Below are 13,840 nucleotides of genomic sequence, written 5' to 3'. Positions count from 1 at the left end.
ACCATAATGTGATAATGCATGGCGTTTGCAACTCACAGCTAAATGTCGAACAATCTAAACCATACTATACATCGAACAATCTCACATTATTTGAATTTGTGATAATGTGTGGCGTTTGCAGCTTACAACTAAATATCAAAAAATCTAAACAATACTATATATCGAACAATCTCACATTTTATTTGAATTTATGGTAATGTGTGGTGTTTGCAACTCACATCTAAATACTTGTAGGCGTAGGGGGCGGGGCACCATACATTATGTGATAAACACATTATACATATGAGACATGGTTTAGATTATGAAGATCTAGCTAGAGCTTGAAATGTACTATGATTTGAAAACAACATAAAGTGGATTCAAAAAATCGAGTTCGAGTTCATATAGTACACATAGTTCATATCTAACTCGAGAGTAATCATGTGGTGTGCTGTGAAGATAATACAGAAACGATGGTTTACCTTGACAATAATGATGATTGTAGATCTTATTAAAATAGAGAAACGAATTCAAATGGTTTGACTTCACAACAATCATTATTGTATATCTTATTCAAATAGAGAAAAGAATTCAAATTTAGTTCATATTGAAGCGGTAGTATATACGTTTGGAATGCACTAAAACGTTCATTTGAGTAGCAGGTTGCATGCATTATACACGTAGCGAAATATTTTAATTGAACATAACATGAATTCAAAGTTTTGAATGAAATTTGTAGTGCGAATTGATTTTGTACAGTACACGGAACTAGACTCTCTTGTGTGCTGCGAATTGATTTCTTTTTGTTTTTTCGTCGATGGAAGTACGAATTGATTTGGTACAGTACACATTAGGCTTGTCCGGAAATTTCAACCCGCGCCTTGTTACCCCGAAATATTTAAGATATATCTTTGTCTTGTTGTGCTCCGACAACTCCCTCCATCTCAACCCGTGCCTTGCTATTCCAAAATTACAACGCGTGCGAAAACTCCCACCTCCTGTGAAATCCCAACACGCGAAATGCCCGTGATACCCCTGAACCGAAAGAACCGCCTAGGTCAAATCGATGGGGGTACTTTCATAACTTACCCCACATTTCGGACAAGCGCGTCCCTAAGCCATGGTTCCCCACTCCCATCCCATCCGCCCACCCATTCGTACACCGGGGCCGTGAAAACCCGCGAAGCCCCACACCCTCCTCCGTCCGCCACCCAGCCAGAGCCTCTTCTCGACGACGTCGTCCACAGCAACACCTCGACGTCCCTCATCCACCGTACCAGATGAGGATCCGTCGTCGATCTCGTCGTCCCGCCTGTTCAGCCAGCCCGTCCTCCACCTCCAAGGAGCTTCCCCGATGTTCCCCTCGTCTTTTGCGCCACCTCCATTCCCACACCACCGTCTTCACCTGCACCACCGGAAGAGCATCATCATCACCGTTTCCTCGGATGAAGCTGAGGCCTAATCGGCGCCACCAAAGAGGTTGTACACTAATCGCCGCATTTTCTTCTTGATTCGATCTCAAGGTGCTGCCGGCGCTCGGTCCCGAGCCGACACGGCCTGACTCCATCCACGGCAGTGTCGCCGGCCACTTCCTCCATGGTGTCGCTCCCTCGGCAGCGACGTCCACATCAGTAGGAGCTGCTGCTGCTTTAGCTCTTGCTCGTGCTGCTACTCTCCTCTTGCTCTCGGTCCCCTGCTTGGTCTACTCTTGTTATTGCTCTTACTCGCGCTGCTGCTCTCGCTCTTGCTCTTGCTTGCGATGCTGCTCCGATTTAGCTACACTTCAGTCAACTGAATCGACTTTTGGGTCAGTCGATTTTCAGGGGGTGGGGGCTCGCCGGAGTTAAGGAAGAACTAGCCGCAGCGGGGAGGGAGGCTCGCCGGAGAGGTACCCCACTATCTATCTTAGGGTTCAGGGTGGGGGCAGTGGTCGCCTGCGGTGGTGGGGCAATGGCGTGGGGATCGCCGGAGAAAAAGCTCGGCACGGGGGGGGGGGGGGGGGGGGGGCCTACAGGGATGGCCGGGGCGGCGGCAGACCGGCGGTGGGGAGTGGTTTCGGGGCAGCTGTTTGGCCGGTGGTGGCTGGCGGCTCAGGGGGGTGGAGGTTGAAGATGAACTGCAGGCCCTTGATTTCGTATCCAACGGCTGGAAAATCGACTGACCAGAGATGAAAAAGTCAGTTGACTGACGTGTAGCCACACCTGATGCTGCTACACGACCAGCTGCCCCGGCTCTCGCACGCGCTGCTGCTACTGCTTTTCTGCTACTAGTGCATTCAGTTTCGACAGCAAAATTCAGTTTCGACAATTAAGTTCAGTTTTGATAGTTAAATTCAGTTTCGACAGTTAAGTTCAGAGATGAGCGGCTGATGTATTTTACATATAGCACTTTGTGGTTATGTATTTTACGTCATCTATTGGAGATGCTATTAGAATTCCACTCAGATTAACGTTGTCTCTCCTGTCCTGCTTCAGCCTCGGCGTCATACAACTCACCGGAGCTGCTCCAACGACGAAACCCTCCATCACAGCGGAGCAGTACCCCGGGCTCCATATCAAGATGCCTAAGATCTTCTTCCCCTCCTCCGACAGCCAAGTCAGCCGGATCATCCTCACCGACCAACCCAATTACGCTGAGATTGACATGGCTTCGCCAAAGAGGTTGTACACTTGTTGCATCTCTTTTTTACTCTACATGTTATATATATTGTCCACTGAGCACACGCAGTAACGTGAAATATGATTAGTTTCTCCTACTATATGACAAGCAGTGAGGTACCAGGCAAATTAGCTATCCGTGATGGACTCTCTTGAACGCCATCATTATTTATCTCTGCGCGTTTGAGCTGTGCATTTGTCGATGGGCCTGGGAGTTGAGGTAGTAGGGCAGTGGCCTGGGTCCAAAGTAGTAGAAATAGCACAAAAACATTTTTTGAGTGTAGGCTTTTCCTTGCTCAAGCCTGCCTGCTAGAATCGCCAGTGCTTGAAAGGAAAAGTGAAGGAAAAACATAGGAATTGGAAAGTTTCCTATGGTACTACTATTCATGCATTTGGTTCAAAGGAATGGAGCAAAGGAAAACTGTAGGATTTGTTCCTTTAGTGTCTCCTTGAAAGAAAAACCGTAGGAATTTTAATATCCACTTGTCCTCCTTTTCAAATTCCTATTCATGTAGCACAAGACTAAGAGATAGTAGCATAATAGCATTATAACCGTACATTTTCTTGTGGTTTGACTTAATCCCACCATGCTTCTTTGCATCCTGTGATCTTCCAATTCTTGTGAACCAAACACCCAGATTGGCAGAAATCCTGTGTTTATAAATTCTCTGTTTTGCACGTGCATTCCTATCCTATTACTGTGTATTTCCTATCCCTGCGTTGTTAGAATCCTCCAATTCAAATGAGCCCTTACGGAATTACTTATTTTATAGATAGTTGTCAAAGAAAACCTTGTGTGGTTTGTCCCACTCCTGCTGCGTCGTCGTCCACCCCAGCTCAGCTACTCCAACGACAGAAGGGTCCAGCACAGTAGGGATCCGGCCTCCAGACTGTCTTTCGCCGCCTCAGATCTTCTTCCCCGCCGCTGGCAGCCATGAAAACTGCATTACCATCATCAACCAAGCAGATGACCTCGAGGACTACACGGGTCCGCAAGAGAGGTCGCACTCTTTTGTCTCTGCTTACATTATGCATCGCTTAATACTACATGCTACTTTATCGTCCTATTCACCGATTAGACTCTGAGTCGGTTCCAAACTAATGGTCAAACTTGAGTTTTTAAATGGTTGTGGGGTACATATCGGGGCCGCAATCAATAGTATCTATCTACTATCTGGTTAATCTCTGGTGTCTACTAAGAGTTTCATGTTGGGTGGGAAACAAACAGTAAAGAAGCCATTATCTATATTTTTTAACTGAAGCCATTATCTGCCTGCTATCATTGGTTTTGGGTCTATCCACAGGTTGCTACCATCACTCAGGATTTCTGCATGCACTCCTTACATAATCTCACTATGTTTTATTCCTATGCATGTTAGTTGTTGTACACAATGGAACTGAACATGTAGAGCAAAAGAGACGAGCCTTGCGTGGCAATAAAATTTCATGCAGACGTCGCTCCATGGTAGGCGCAAAGGCACCCCCCTCCACCCATTTCGGATTGTAATCGAGAGGAAGATATCTGTTCTGAGGGGATTCAAAAGGAGAAGACCACTCCTATTTACCCCCTGAGGTCTTCGCTCTAACTTGGCATGCTGATGTTGGTTATATCATGCATATGGTGCCTTGTATTTCTTACTTTATACATCAAATATTTCATCTGCTTAGTTTAGACATGCTTTGTGTGAATGCCATCTATTTAGTTTATTCATCGTTTATGTGAATTATGAAACACCATCTTGTTTAGCCAGGCATCATATATGTGAATTTTGCAATGTCATCCTGCTTATCTAGTGATCTTATATGTGAATTATATCAGGCATCCTTTTTTCGTTACGTGTTACATTTGTCAACAATGTTAGTACATTCAACTACTCTTCGTGTGCATCAACCACTTGACACGGTGATGGAAAATTCTGGAGTGAAAACAAGGTCTTCAGAGCAGACTATGCTATCTGACAAAGCGCATATCTCGCTGGTTACGGATAGCTCCTCAGAGGAGGATTCAGAGACAGATGACCAGTCCTATTTCCCCCCAAGGTGTATGCTCTAACTTGGCAGGGTTATGTTGCTCATATCGTGTGTATGGTGTCTTGCATTTCTATGTCATTTGATTAGTTTAGACATGCTTTGTGTGAATGCCACCTGTTTAGTGTCTAATTACCATATATGTGAATTATGCATTGCCATCTTGTTGCAAGACATTATATATGTGAATTATGCAATGCTATCTTGTTGCAAAGGCATTATATATGTGAATTATCCAATGCCATGCTGTTTAGCCAATCATCATGTATGTGAATTATATCATGCTATCTTTTTTTGTATTATGTGTTCCATTTGTCAACAACATTTGTATATTCAACTACTCTTCCTGTGCATCAACCATTTGAAGCGGTGATGGAAGTATCTGGAGTGAAAACAAGGTATTCAGAGCAGACAATGCTACCTGCTGAAGCAGACATCTTGCTGGTTACAGAGAGCTCCTCAGAGGAGGATTCAGAGACTGATGACCAGTCCTATTTCCCCCTGAGGTCTATGCTCAAACTTGGCAGGGTCATATTACCCATGTCATGCATGGTGCCTTGCATTGCTTAGTTTTTACATCATATATGGATTGCCATCTGCTCACTTGATTACTATATAAATCGTATATTTGAATTATATCATGCCATCATGTTTACATACATAGCATGTATCTGAATTATGGCATGGCAACCCATTTAATAAAGACATCATATAGTTATATCATCTCATCCTGTTTAGTGTTTACAGTCATCATATTTTGAATTATGTCATTCTATCCGTGAATTATATCATGCTATCAAGTTTCCATAGGCGGCATGTATGTGAATTATGGCACGCCAACCTATTTAATAAACACATTATGTAGTTATATCATGTCATCCTGTTTACATAGTCATCATATTTTGAACTATGTCTTTCCATCTTTTTTAGTTAGCCATCATAATGTGAAATTGTGTCATGCTATCCTGTTTAGTTAGCCATCATATATGTGAAATTGTGTCATGCTATCATGTTTGGTTAGACAACATAAATGTGAATTATTTCATGCCCTCTTTTATTCCCCACTATCCATTGCACATGTCTTATCATACAATGTCTATACATTCAATTACTTTTATTGTTTATCAGCCATTTGAATTGGAGAGGGTGATGGCAGTATCTAAGGGAGTAACAACACGGTCTTCAGAAAAGATAGTGCTACCAGTTGATGCAGATAGAACCATGGTTGTACTTGCCCAAGAACCAGCCCCACCACACATAATCCAGACTCTCGCAGATTGTACCCCTACCCAGTTGGACAGAGAACCAGCTACTCCCCTTCCAACCCCAACCCCAGCAGATAGTAACCCAGTTCCAGTTGACACAGCACCGTCTCCACCACAAAGCACCCAAACACGATCAGTTAGTAAGGGAACTGCAGTGCCCAAAGCACGAGGACCACCACTCCGAATCCTAACTCAACGCTTAAAGGAGAAGAAGAATTGTTCTCAGGTCAGGTTCTGTAGCTATGGTTCATACTCCTTTGCTCTTGCATCACTGTATTTACTCATACCAACTATTTTCAAAATTGAAGGATGGAATTGAAACTCCAATGACGGAACAGGTATGTTTTAAACCTGTTTCTTTAACTGGTTTGCTGTTGTAACTTGCTCTATGTTGATTTTAGTTTCAATTGAATAAACAGCTATGTTCTCATGTCATGCACATTACAAGTGTTGTTATTGCTCTATAGTTTCCCACACTTATATTCTGTCTATTCTGCTTTGTCTTGAACAAATATTATTTGAACTGTGTCTCTATCTTGATTTGGCAACAAAAACTAGAATGATATAGACCATAAAGTGACCATGGTACATAGATATATGTTTGTTTCATGCTGTTATCCTATCCACTTTACTACTGATACCAAAATGAGTTTCATATACAACATGGTAAACCTGTGATGTGTCTTCTTGTTTCTCTTTTAGAATGCGGACAAAATATTGGAGAATAGTACCCCGTTATGCAATGGTAAAGGAAGTAATGCAGATAAGGTTCAAGATAGTGAGACATCCCTGTTGGTCTCCAAGAAAGCTGATAAAAACTATCTTGACGGCGGTGAGAGAACCCAAAAGTCCTGTCTTGATGTAGTGTTCGAGTTACTGGCCACTACTGCTGGCACAAGCTCTTCGAACTCGCTTCCTGAATCAGTTCGTCTTCTTCAGTCTCAACTTCAAGTTGAAAGACATCGATCAGATGTGCTGCGACAGGAAGCTGAAGGACTGAGGACGTCCCTGCAGAATTCAGATGCATACTTTCTCGTGCAACGGCAAGCGCTGGAGGATTTAAGCGCCAAACAAGAGAAAGTTAATAAGCTTGCTAAGCATCTTGCCAGCATTATAGGTACACAGGATATTGTTTCTTGAGATCTTCTGAAGTGGTTTCAGTTCTGGACTTGTTTTGTTGCGGCGTTTATTTGCACTAGTCTCCAACTTTGACAACCAGTGTATATGATATGCTGCTTTGTTCCCTATATTTGCACTGGTGGCGAACTCTGATGCCTAGTGGATGTAATATGTGTAATAGCCGTGATAGCCTAGCGTAAGTTGCTTGCTTATTTATTTCCTTGTTGTCTTGTTTATTTGTTTGCTTGTAGTCAGTGCAGTTCTTTTTCCGTGGTTTGGCCGCAATAACCTATTTTTTAAAACTAGACCACAATAACCATGGGCTACATATTTACTGTAGTTACCATGGGCCTCCTACGGGCCGTAGAAACAATGGGCCTTGTAAGAGCCATAGAAACAATGCGCCTTCTACGGGCTGTAGCATCAATGGGCCTTATACGGGCCGTATGATCGATCGGCCAAACATGGGCCAATAACATACCGCATTATGGGCCGTAAATTGGCTAGATTTGGAATCGTCCATTCATGGGCCTACAATAACGGGTCATCGTTAATCGGCTGTATTTGATGACGCTATGAAAATGACCCAACGGATTAACGGGCCACAAACGGGCCGATTGTAACCACGGGCTGAATTTGGCCCACAAGCAGAAAAGGCCAGTAACAGGCCGTAAGTAACCGAATGCTGGAAATAAGCCCAAGAATAAATGGGCCCTAAGAAGGCCGAAAGATAACACGGGTTGGAAACGGGCCAATGGAATAATGGGCCGTTACTGGGTATGAAGCAATACACTGTTCATTGCGGGCCATATTCACTACGGGCCGTTAATGGGCCAAGAGTTTCAAATGGCCTCGTATGGGCCGAAAGACATCATGGGCCATACATGGGCCGGAAGTTACAATGGTCTGGAATCATATTGGACGGCCCAGATGAAGCTACTGGGCTTAATTCCGATAGGCCGTAACGGGTCGTGAGTTAGCGGGCCGTAAATGGGCTATATAGGAACAGGCTTTCCATGGGCCAGCCCTTTACCTTTTGACCAAGTCAAACGGGCTGGCCTTTTCACCGGAATGGGCCTCTGTTGGCCTGTGCCACGTGTCGACCTATCATAGGCGCCTCCTGTCCAATGAATGGATGACATCTGTCCCAACGGTAAGCCAACATGTGTTTCCTCCGGCCAATGACAATTTTACACGTGGAAAATCCTCATTGGTCCGGGCTATTAACGGGTTATCGGATCCAAAACTGGACCCGGTAGCTTAACGACGACCCGTTACGGTGGATGCCACGTGTCGGTCACCCTTGACAAAAGCAATTCCATGACGCGCGATTTATCGTCATGGAAGTGGACACTTCCGTGATGATAATTTTGGTAATGTCATGGAACACTTCTACTACAGCACATGTATGACTATCTTGATTCTGTCATAAATTTGTCATGGATGTACATGCATGACAGAAAACGTGACCTACTGTGACAAACACGTATCATCATGGAAGTGTATTTTTTTGTAGTGTATTGCTTTCTTCATGACTTATACATGTTCCTCTGACTATGAGATTTTGCAACTCCCGAATACCGGAGGAACACTTCGTGTGCTATCAAACATCACAACGTAACTGGGTGATTATAAGGATGCTCTACAGGTGTCTCCAATGGTGTTTATTGAGTTGGCAATGATTGAGATTAGGATTTGTCACTCCGATTGTCGGAGAGGTATCTCTGGGCCCTCTCGGTAATGCACATCACAATAAGCCTTGCAAGCAATGTGACTAATGAGTTAGTTGCGGGATGATGCATTACGAAATGAGTAAAGAGACTTGCCGGTAATGAGATTGAACTAGGTATGGTGATACCGACGATCAAATCTCGCGCAAGTAACATACCGATGACAAAGGGAACAACGTATGTTGTTATGCGGTTTGACCGATAAATATCTTCGTAGAGTATGTAGGAGCCAAAATGAGCATCCAGGTTCCGCTATTGGTTATTGACCGGAGATGTGTCTCGGTCATGTCTACATAGTTCTCGAACCCGTAGGGTACGCACGCTTAACGTTCGATGACGATTCGTATTACTAGTTTATGTGATTTGATGTACCGAAGATTGTTCGGAGTCCCGGATGAGATCACAGACGTGACAAAGAGTCTCTAAATGGTCGAGACGTAAAGATTCATATATTGGAAGGTTACACTTGGACACCAGAATGGTTCGGGTCATTTCGGATAAGTTTTGGAGTCCCGGGGGTTACCGGAACCCCCCCCCCCCTGAGAAGTTATTGGGCCTCATGGGCCTAGTGGTGGAAGAGAGGAGGCAGGCCAAGGTGTGGCGCGCGCGCCCCTAGCCCAAACCGAATTGTACTAGGGCTAGGGGGGCGCCTGATACGTCCATTTTGCATCATGCTTTTATATCGATATTTATTGCATTATGGGCTGTTATTACACATTATGTCACAATACTTATGCCTATTCTCTCTTATTTTACAAGGTTTACATAAGGAGGGAGAATGCTGGCAGCTGGAATTCTGGGCTGGAAAAGGAACAAATATTAGAGACCTATTATGCACAACTCCAAAAGTCCTGAAACTCCACAAAAGTTATTTTTGGAAATAATAAAAAATACTGAGCGAAAGAAATACCAGAGGGGGGCCCACACCCTGCCCACGAGGGTGGGGCGCGCCCTACCCCCTGGGCGCGCCCCCCTGCCTCGTGGGCCCCCTGTTGGCCCTCCAGTGCCCATCTTCTGCTATATGAAGTATTTTGTCCGAAGAAAAATCATAAGCAAGCGTTCGGCATGAGACTCCGTCGCCACGAGGCAGAACCTTGGCGGAACCAATCTAGGGCTCCGGCAGAGCTGTTCTGCTGGGGACACTTCCCTCCAGGAGGGGGAAATCATCGCCATCGTCATCACTAACGCTCCTCTCATCGGGAGAGGGCAATCTCCATCAGCAACTTCACCAGCACCATCTCCTTTCAAACCCTAGTTCATCTCTTGTATCCAATTCTTGTCTCTAAGTCTGGGATTGGTACCTGTAGGTTGCTAGTAGTGTTGATTACTCCTTGTAGTTGATGCTAGTTGGTTTATTTGGTGGAAGATCATATGTTCAGATCCTATATGCATATTGATACTCCTCTGATTATGAACATGAATATGCTTTGTGAGTAGTTACGTTTGTTCCTGAGGACATGGGAGAAGTCTTGCTATTAGTAGTCATGTGAATTTGGTATTCGTTCGATATTTTGATGAGATGTATGTTGTCTCTCCTCTAGTGGTGTTGTGTGAACGTCGACTACATGACACTTCACCATTATTTGGGCCTAGAGGAAGGCATTGGGAAGTAATAAGTAGATGATGGGTTGCTAGAGTGACTGGAGCTTAAACCCTAGTTTATGCGTTGCTTCGTAAGGGGCTGATTTGGATCCACATGTTTCATGCTATGGTTAGGTTTACCTTAATACTTCTTTTGTAGTTGCGGATGCTTGCAATAGGGGTTAATCCTAAGTGGGATGCTTGTTCAAGTAAGGACAGCACCCAAGCACCGGTCCACCCACATATCAAACTATCAAAGTACCGAACGCGAATCATATGAACGTGATGAAAACTAGCTTGACGATAATTCCCATGTGTCCTCGGGAGCGCTTTTCTCTATATAAGAGTTTGTCCAGGCTTGTCCTTTGCTACAAAAAGGATTGGGCCACCTTGCTGCACTTTATATACTTTTGTTACTTGTTGCTCGTTACAAATTATCCTATCACAAAACTATCTGTTACCTATAATTTCAGTTCTTGCAGAGAATACCTTGCTGAAAACCGCTTATCATTTCCTTCTGCTCCTTGTTGGGTTCGACACTCTTACTTATCGAAAGGACTACGATCGAAAGGACTACGATAGGTCCCCTATACTTGTGGGTCATCAAGACTCTTTTCTGGCGCCGTTGCCGGGGAGTGAAGCGCCTTTGGTAGGTGGAATTTGGTAAGGAAAAATTTATATAGTGTGCTGAAATTTACTGTCACTTGTTACTATGGAAAGTAATCCTCTGAGGGGCTTGTTCGGGGTATCTTCACCCCGACCAGTAGAGCAAAGAGTTGCTCCTCAACCTACTGAACCTACTGAAAATGAAAATGTCTACTTTGAAATTCCTTCGGGTATGTTAGAAAAACTGCTACCTAATCCTTTTGCAGGAGACGGAACAATATCATCCTGATGAGCACCTAATATATGTGGATGAAGTTTGTGGATTATTTAAGCTTGCAGGTATACCCGATGATGTTATTAAGATGAAGGTCTTCCCTTTATCTTTGAAGGGAGATGCATTGACATGGTATAGGCTATGTGATGATATGGGATCATGGAACTACAAACGATTGAAATTGGAATTTCATCAGAAGTTTTATCCTATGCATCTTGTTCATCGTGATCGCAATTATATATATAATTTTTGGCCTCGCGAAGGAGAAAGCATCGCTCAAGCTTGGCGGAGGCTTAAATCAATGTTATATTCATGCCCCAATCATGAGCTCCCAAGAGAAATAATTATTCAAAATTTTTATGCTCGGCTTTCTGATAACACTCACACCATGCTCGATACTTCTTGTGTTGGCTCTTTTATGATGAAGACTATTGAATTCAAATGGGATTTATTGGAAAGAATTAAACGCAACTCTGAAGATTGGGATCTCGATGAAGGTAAGGAGTCAGGTATGACACCTAAGTTTGATTGTGTTAAATCTTTTATGGATACCGATGTTTTCCGTAAATTTAGCACTAAATACGGACTTGATTCTGAGATAGTAGCTTCTTTCTGTGAATCTTTTGCTACTCATGTTGATCTCCCTAAGGAGAAGTGGTTTAAATATCATCCTCCCATAGAAGTAAAAGTAGCTGCACCTATTAAAGTTGAAGAAAAGACTATCACTTATAATGATCCTATTGTTCCTACTACTTATGTTGAGAAACCACCTTTCCCTGTTAGAATAAAGGATCACGCTAAAGCTTCAACTGTGGTTCGTAAAAGCAATATTAGAACCTATACACCTCTTGAGCAAGTTAAAGTTGAACCTAATATTGCTATTGTTAAAGATCTCTTGGCTGATAATATTGATGGGCATGTTATTTATTTCCGTGAAGATACTGCTAGAATTGCTAAACCTTGTGCTAAAGATAAACATAGACCTGTGGTAGGCATGCCTGTTATTTCTGTTAAAATAGGAGATCATTGTTATCATGGCTTATGTGACATGGGTGCTAGTGCTAGTGCAATACCTATTGACTTCTACAAAGAAATTATGCATGATATTGCACCTACTGAGTTAGAAGATATTGATGTCACAATTAAACTTGCCAATAGGAATACTATTTCACCCATGGGAATTGTTAGAGATGTTGAAGTCTTGTGTGGGAAAACTAAATATCCTGCTGATTTTCTTGTTCTTGGTTCCCCACAAGATAGCTTTTGTCCCATTATATTTGGTAGACCCTTCTTGAACACTGTTAATGCTAAGATAGACTGCGAAAAGGATGTTGTTACTATTGGTTTGGGTGATATGTCTCATGAGTTTAATTTCTCTAAATTTCGTAGACAACACCGTGAAGAGGAATTGCCTTGTAAGGATGAAATTATTGGTCTTGCTTCTATTGCCGTACCTCCTAATGATCCTTTGGAACAATATTTGCTAGACCATGAAAATGATATGTTTATGAATGAAAGAAGGGAAATAGATGAAGTATTCTTTAAACAGGAACCCATCCTGAAACACAATTTGCCTATAGAAATCCCAGGGGATCCTCCTCCACCCAAGGGTGATCCCGTGTTCGAGCTTAAACCGTTACCTGATACTCTTAAATATGCTTATCTTGATGAGAAAAAGGTATATCCTGTTATTATTAGTGCTAACCTTTCAGAGCATGAAGAAGAGAGATTATTGAAAACTCTGAAGAAGCACCGTGCTGCTATTGGTTATACTCTTGATGATCTTAAGGGCATTAGTCCCACTCTATGTCAACACAAAATAAATTTGGAGAAAGATGCCAAACCAGTTCGTGATCACCAACGACGGCTGAATCCTAAGATGAAAGAAGTGGTAAGAAAGGAAATACTAAAGCTCCTTGAGGCAGGTATAATTTATCCCGTTGCTGATAGTCAGTGGGTAAGTCCTGTCCATTGTGTTCCTAAGAAAGGAGGTATTACTGTCGTTCCTAATGATAAAGATGAATTGACCCCGCAAAGAATTATTACAGGTTATAGGATGGTAATTGATTTCCGCAAATTGAATAAAGCTACTAAAAAGGATCATTACCCCTTACCTTTTATCGATCAAATGCTAGAAAGATTATCCAAACATACACATTTTTGCTTTCTAGATGGTTATTCTGGTTTCTCTCAAATACCTGTGTCAGCTGATGATCAATCTAAGACCACTTTCACTTGTCCTTTTGGTACTTTTGCTTATAGACGTATGCCTTTTGGTTTATGTAATGCACCTGCTACCTTTCAAAGATGCATGATGGCTATATTCTCTGACTTTTGTGAAAAGATTTGTGAGGTTTTCATGGACGATTTCTCCGTCTATGGATCCTCTTTTGATGATTGCTTGAGCAACCTTGATCGAGTTTTGCAGAGATGTGAAGAAACTAACCTTGTCTTGAATTGGGAGAAGTGCCACTTTATGGTTAATGAAGGTATTGTCTTGGGGCATAAAATTTCTGAAAGAGGTATTGAAGTTGATAAAGCCAAGGTCGATGCTATTGAAAAGATGCCATGTCCCAAGGACATCAAAGGTATAAGAAGTTT

Source organism: Aegilops tauschii, chromosome 1 (genome assembly GCF_002575655.3).
Source record: "Aegilops tauschii subsp. strangulata cultivar AL8/78 chromosome 1, Aet v6.0, whole genome shotgun sequence".
Lineage (NCBI taxonomy): Eukaryota > Viridiplantae > Streptophyta > Magnoliopsida > Poales > Poaceae > Aegilops > Aegilops tauschii.
Note: the sequence above shows the minus strand (reverse complement) of the source record.